We start from the raw sequence: 7555 nt of genomic DNA on the forward strand, positions 1-7555 counted from the left end.
TGGAGAATACATGCACTGAAGCATCTGACATGCCTCATTTCTGACCTGTGGGGAGGGATGAACACTTGAAGTGAGACTATCAAATTCTCCTGCATGGGCACACAGACTGGTCACCAGGCAGGACAAAATCCAAGATCTTCAGCACAAAAAACACAAGGTCTTGCTCTACTATGTGCCTTCTCAGGCTTAAGTGAAGCACTGGTTTTCTTCTTGCACTGAAGCATCTGACATGCCTCATTTCTGACCTGTGGGGAGGGATGAACACTTGAAGTGAGACTATCAAATTCTCCTGCATGGGCACACAGACTGGTCACCAGGCAGGACAAAATCCAAGATCTTCAGCACAAAAAACACAAGGTCTTGCTCTACTATGTGCCTTCTCAGGCTTAAGTGAAGCACTGGTTTTCTTCTTGTGAGCATGTGCCCAAGAGTAGCTGCATATACCAGTTGAAATTAGGGACTGAACTACCCATTGGTCCTGACCTGGCCCAAATTCAGGCCATGCCAATGCCCATTTCTTTTCTTGAGGCTGTTAACATGTACCACCACTACCAGCAGCTTTTAATGGGCACTTCTTACTTACACTTGCTTACTACAAGAAGTAGTGTCTTATATTTTCCATCTACTCAGATTACATCTGAATGAAAAGACTGAAATATTTAGGAACCTTTTTTTCCCCTGGAGACTCTGTGACTTGCTTAGGCTCTATAGTTGGCTGTGCTTGATTATGAGAAGACTCACATAACACTCTGTGAATTTCTTTATTGCAGTTCTGAACATTTTCTGGCTTATATATAAACCCAATATCTTATTACCTTTAAAGGTGTCCATTAAATATAACCATTTACAGTTAGTGCCATTTAGTGCCATGTTAAGTGCATCCACTACTCTTTGCAACCTCAATGTCCACAAATGCATTATACACAGCAGGAAGGTGTTATGCAACAAAAAAAGAAGGCAAAAAAAAAGAAGTTTATCTTCTATTGTTTTCAGCAGAAAATGCTGCATTTTCTTTTCCCTATGTGCAGTTTTCCTGCCACTGCAGGAAGAGGAGGCTCTGATCTTGCTCACTATGTGAACCTACTGGTAAGAGAAGGATTCTCCCTATTTATGGTCCTGAGCCTTTAAAGTGATGGTGCTCTCTCATTTTAGAACATCAAACTGAGTTGGTCTGGGGGAAAGCACGTGCCCTTGGAAAAGGTCAGAGGCACAGAAGTTAATGAGGAAGTATTTCTGTATTTTGTATATTCACCTACAAAACAAACAGTATAAAGACTGGACACCTTCTGAGTTAGATGTTACCTTTGGCTGGTACAATCAACAATATCTGCCACTCCAGAAAGCAAATGTCTGTGGACTATATATATGTGGACTGGATAAAATGTTATAGGGTAGTTTAAAAGGATCATATACAAGATCTGTTAAAATCTATATAACTATTTCCTTAATGTGTCAGACTAATCTCTGGTGCTCAGTCCTTTAGCACTGTGGCCCTTGTGCTGCTGCTTGCCCTGCTGTGAAGGAGCTGTTCTCTGTGTGTTTGACTTGAACATTCTATAAAGATGAACACCAGCAAACAAACCTGGGGGAAAAAAGAGCACTAAACCCTGACATCTTGTTTTTAAAAAAGATCGATATTCACGTTCATCTTATGCACTAGAAATGAGAGTGCAGTAAAGAAAACATGTGAAAACATCAATACAGTCGGTCTGAGAAAACAGCAAAGTCCAAAATCATCCAAGTTAATGACCAGACCAACATTCTCAGCTGATCTCATTTTCCTCACAGATTTAGAACCATTTCCAAACAGGTAATTTTTACCTGTGGCAAAGTCCCTAAGCAGAGGAGAACACTTCCATGGGCTTCCACCTTAATTATGGAATAGTTCAACTTTGGTAGACTTTAATTAATTTATTAACATATTCCTGATGTAGTTATTTTCTATTTAATCTCATTACCTTTCATTCTTGCTTCACAAAGCTTTGTGCACACAATTCCCCAGCAGCATTATTCTCTCTCTTTATCTTGATGCAAGACAGCCACACAGGCACACACTGCTGAGAGCTTCTGTACTGCATTTCTCAGTAAGATCTGAATACTCCTGTGGTAGCTCTGTAGAACTTGCTGGTGTGATCACCAAAAAAAAAAAGTCCCAGTTCTGCTCTTTGAAAGGTGGAGCACAAGCGAAGTCACTAAAAATGCATAACCTGAGAAACACAAACTCTTTGATGTGTGTTTACCTTGAAGCTCTGCAGACCTTTATGACCATTAGGAAATGAAAACCGATAAAAAACCCAACAAAAAACCCCAAAAAAACTAAATAAACCCCCCCATAAAAAACAATCCTCAAACCATTTCTTTTCTAATGATGTTCTTTCACCCTGCGTTTGGGGAAGCATTATTGTTGTGTCCTAGTTAACTGTGTATCTTGTTCATCTTTTCTTCCACAAATAGTCCTGAACTAAATATTTTTCAAAACTTCTTTTGTGGCCTACATCTTTACATTACAGTCTGTGTTAAAATAGCCTTCAAACCCCATGCAGAAAAAAAGAAGCCTGTTTCAGGGTGAAGGCATGCTAGAAATGTAAACCAGGAATGCAAGAGGAAAGGAGAAGGAGCAGGGATGGATCCTTTGCTTTCAACCCCATGCTACGTCTGCTGCTCACTGTCAGCTTTCTTCAAGGGGTGGCACAGGCTCTCTGCTTCCTGGGGCCTTTACAAATAGTGAAACAGTACATTTTGGATTTATTCAGGTAAGATTAGTTCCAAGAACGTTTTAAAACTTGTATCAGTACCTGCCAGCAGAGCAGCACTGAATGTAAGGGAGCCAGGAAATCAATTGTGTATGGCTGCCTGCTGTGGTGCCCTTGGATCTTATCTGCAGTATTAGATGTTCCTTTCTTTGGAATGAAAATAGATCTAGTCCAAAGAAGGCCTAGTGCCGTGGAGGGAAACAACTCACCAAGGACTGAGTTGTGTTTTGAAGGTGTCGTAGTGCTCCAGTTTCATGTCCTGCAATAAGCAATTTTCGATCATCTGTCACTTGGTTTCCATCATAGAATCATAGAATCAACCAGGTTGGAAGAGACCTCAAAAATCATCCAGTCCAACCCTACCATTGTTACTAGACCATGGCACTAAGTGCCACATCCAGTCTTGTCTTAAAAACCTCCAGGGATGGTGAATCTGAACTTGAGTTTCTACATACAGTGATAAACTGAATAATGTTTTTCTGAGTCCCTCAAGCAAGTTCCTTTCATTTAATGCTGGTTTTGGTGGTTGCAGCTTGACCAGACCATATTCTGTGATATAAAGTACTGTCCTCCTTGACTTTAATTCACTGTGCTGTTGTAAGTACCTCCTGTCTCTCTTGTGGAAAGCAGAGACTGCTTCAGGGTCTGAAAACAGAGTTTACATAGACTTCAGGGCAGGTCTGTGATTTGAGCCTTTAAGAACAGTGATGAAGCTCTGCACCAAACTAGAATTCCAAAGGTAACCTGCTAGTGCAAACTGCTTAGCTCTTTGCAGCAGAATTCCATTCCCTTATTTCACAGCAGTGGCTACACAAGAACATTCATTTTCTTAATTTTGTGCTTATGGCACCCAGTTAGTTTCAGGAGTAGTTTTATGCTGTTGTCTTGATTCTTCTAGCTCCTGTTAGAGTGGACCTAAGCAGGAAAATAAAAGGATTTTACAGTGTTATTCCTCTAAGTGATTTAACAGTTATTTAAAAAGGTATTCTTGTCTTTTTGAAGTCTTCTCTTAAAGAGCAGATTGACATATTCAAAGAGGAGACAGTTGGTCTATCAATTTTTTACACTTTTGAGAGCTCTATCCTTGCCCTCAGGCACTCTCTGTGTGTTTACACACGGAGACATGCACACATAAGAATTTTTAAACTGTATTTAAGCAATGATTTTCTGCAGAGCAGCATGCACACATAAAAATTTTTAAACTGTATTTAAGCAATGATTTTCTGCAGAGCAGTCAGTTTTATTTGGCTGCTTTTGATGAATATTTGTACGTTTGAAGAGCTATTTTACCTAATGCTTTTCCCCCCATCTTTCTGCTTAACCATTGTATGCAACAGTATGTAAAGGAGTTGTGGAGATGCTTCATTTTTGAAGGAAATTTGACGGGAAATTCCAGCTGTTTTCCCGCACGCTTTCCTTGCTGCCAGCAGAGAGCAGTGTCCACCCATCCCATACAGCCTCTGCCTCTATCCCACGGGGACTGCACAGCCAGGAGGAAAATGAGAATAATCTGTTCTGTGTGACACGACTGGAATCTGCAGCTTTAGATTCAGGAGTGTGGATTCAGCTGTGGGACAGAACTGTGGGATCTGTTCCATGGGTCAAGCAGTGTCTGATCTCCAGTTTGGGGGATGCAGAGTGCAGGTTGCTTGGCCATCAGATAAGCAAAACAACCAGAGTGCTTTCTCTGGCAAGAATTCAATGGACCTTATGTTGTATTTCTGAAAAAAAAAAATTGGAGGGGAGGGAAACGAAGATAAGGAAATACCACTTACTGGGAGGGAGCTGCAATCTAATTGCTGAGCTTTGAAGAACAACAGGCATCATCATCAATATTTGATTAAAAAAGGTCTGTGTGAAAAATGTAAAATGTAAGAGAGAAGTGTAAAGATTAACATAATCTTTTCATCTCCTCAGCTGAAAAGTTTTTAAAAGGAAATGATGTTAATGAGTCCAATTAACCCATTTACCTGCCTAATGTAATGTGTCATGTACCAGCATATGGCATGACACACTTTTTGGGCTTTTAACGCCCCATTTTCAGTATGAACTTTTCCCATTCACTCCTCGGCAGCTTTCCCTGCTTACTCCCTTACGTGTCTGATCTGCAAAAAAACCGTGGAGTGAACCTCATAAATGAAATATTCAGCCTTACTGGCTAATGAGCACAATATGTCAAATTTCAGTGATCAAAATAATGTGCTTCAATAATGTATACTCCATTCTGTAACAAAATATAATTTTAATAGAGGACCTGCAGGGTCACGGGGAGTCTGAGATAATTATATGCCATAGGATGTGAACGAATGGAGCTGCTCCTAGGACACTGGTAACACCCCACAGAGCCTATATCCCACATGCTGCCTTTTAGGGATAACAAAGTGCTTCGTTGTATTTCCACCACTCCATTAATGCAATGATTTTCGCTTGCTACTAACTATGGAACCTAAAGCAGATGCAGCCAGAGTTATGGTGTCTAGCATTAATAATTGCTGTGCATGCTGACACCAGTTTTATAGTGAAATCCTGCTCTCCTTCATCTCAGATATTCCAACTGTGTTTATATTGGATGCAGCAGGCGAATTTCATCCTGTAGCTTTCACTGGATTTTTAAAAATTAAAATCAGATTATTGAAATGGATGAGTAGGGAAAAGTGGTTTCAGAGATGCCTTGTACAAGGGATCTGCTTCCCCCACTGGCTGAAGGCTTCAGGGAGCAGTAAGGATTTGGTGGGGAATGTATCTGCTGGAGGGATCCATTCCTTGCTGTTAGGGGTGAAAAAAGAGACAACGAAGAATGTTTTGCTGTAGGAGAGAGCAGATTGCATCCCAACACTCAGTGCTTCTGCTGTGCAGTGTCTTGGAACCTAGAGCCTGAATACCTGTGGGCAAACTGCAGCACCGAAGGGAAACGTGTTGATACCGAGAAGCAGACTGAAAGCAGGAATTGAATAGTTCAAGCTGAAAGCATAAAGGAGAACTTTACTAATAGCACTATTTCAGCTTCATTTGCAAGACAGCAAGGATTGCATTGTACAGATAAAAAGCTGCACTAATGGTATTGTTTTGGCTTGGCTGGCGAAACGATGCACCTTAGCTATAAGGCAGTAGAACTAACTAGACTCACACCTTGGCAGTGGAAGGAAAACTAAGACCATGTGGGGTGTGGAATAAAGAAACAAAATGTTCAAGATAGAGGCAAGGTCAGCAAGGCATGCAAAACTGTACAAAGGGGTAAAGGATTGCATAATAATGGTGTCCAAAGGGCACTGAGGAAGAGGAGACACTTCATCTTCACGACCACAGAACAACCACCAGGACCATGGGACTGATGCCAGGAGGGAGGAGACAGAGGAGGAGTATATGATAATGACTTCCAAGAACTAATTATAATAATAGCCACCCATTCCTGGAAAGATTGAATATGTATGAGCATTTAATGTATAAAAACTGTGAAGTTTTGTCCCTGGTAGCACAAGTTTGGTGTAACAATCTCCCTTGTGCCCAGCACTGAATAAACAAATCCCTGCTACTCAGAGATACAAGGCTGGGAGTAGTTCTTTTCCAGACTTTTCTTGGCATCAGTGTGAAAACAAGTTCTGCTGCAATGTGACCTTACAAGACTTTACCTAGAGCAAGACCTGTGCAGTATGTAGTCACCCAGAAGTAGTCACAGGCACCTTCAGCCAGGTGAAACAGTGAAGAGGTTAGAGGAAGTTCCAAGTGCTTTGGGATTCTGTGTAGGATGGGGCACAGATTGCATGCTGAGACCACTGGTGGTTTTTAAAAGAATAAATGTATGAGTGCTGTGACAGCAGCCACAGATGTGTCCTGCACCGTGGCAGATCTGGAGTGAATTTGGTTGATTAGCAGAATACTCAGTGTTGCTGTGAAGTGTCATGTACCTGTGTCATGCTCTAGTGAGGAAAAAGGATGTGTTGGGGCTCTGAGCCTGACCTGCACTGTCTGACTGCAGAACTAGACTCAGCTATTCCCAATCCTGTGTGTCCTCTGCCACCTTTGGACTGCAGATGACAAATCTCACCCTGTGCTGTGACACTGTCACAGGCATTATAAGAAAGAGGGAAAAATTACATTTGCATGCTCCTTTTAGTTTATTAACCTTAGTTTAGAATTAGGCTAAGTCAATAAGTAATGGAGAGAATAACTGGGGCTTGGAGAACTCATTACCCTAATTTACTCTTGCAATCTGTACAGAGATTTTACTTTGAGGAATCTGCATTAAGAATTGCGTTAAGGCTAATTTTTGTCTCTGCTAAAGGGATGTCAAAAGAGCTGCCTTTTCAGAATCTGAAGGCTTACATAAATATTCAGGAGGTTGTAAATGGCAGAGAAGCCAACAAACTTGTGAGAAATCCAGATCAATGAAACATTGCTCTTTCCATTTTTTTTTATGGGAGTTCAAAATGTAAAATTGAATATGCTAAAATCCAGAGGGTCTAATTGAATTCCTTTTTAGTGAGTGATACTGAGATGAGCTGACCTTTGGTAGCTGCTTGGATTTCAGAGCTCTTCTTTCAGAGAGCTCTTTGCTTGAAAAAATGGAGGTTTTCCAATGGAATCAGACAGAAATTTACAGGATGTACAGTGACATTAGTGTATCACTTTCCTTACGTTTTCCATGTAGCAAGACAGACTTTAGATATTAGATGCTTAATGCATCGTTTGATCAACTACATTTTGATAAATGTATTCAGACTTTGCAAGGTCTTTATTTTGCTTGTACATTTTCTCCAGTACTTTCCCTCCTAACACAACTTTTACAAGAACCTTCCCTGCTG

Source organism: Acanthisitta chloris, unplaced genomic scaffold (assembly GCF_000695815.1).
Source record: "Acanthisitta chloris isolate BGI_N310 unplaced genomic scaffold, ASM69581v1 scaffold13080, whole genome shotgun sequence".
NCBI lineage: Eukaryota > Metazoa > Chordata > Aves > Passeriformes > Acanthisittidae > Acanthisitta > Acanthisitta chloris.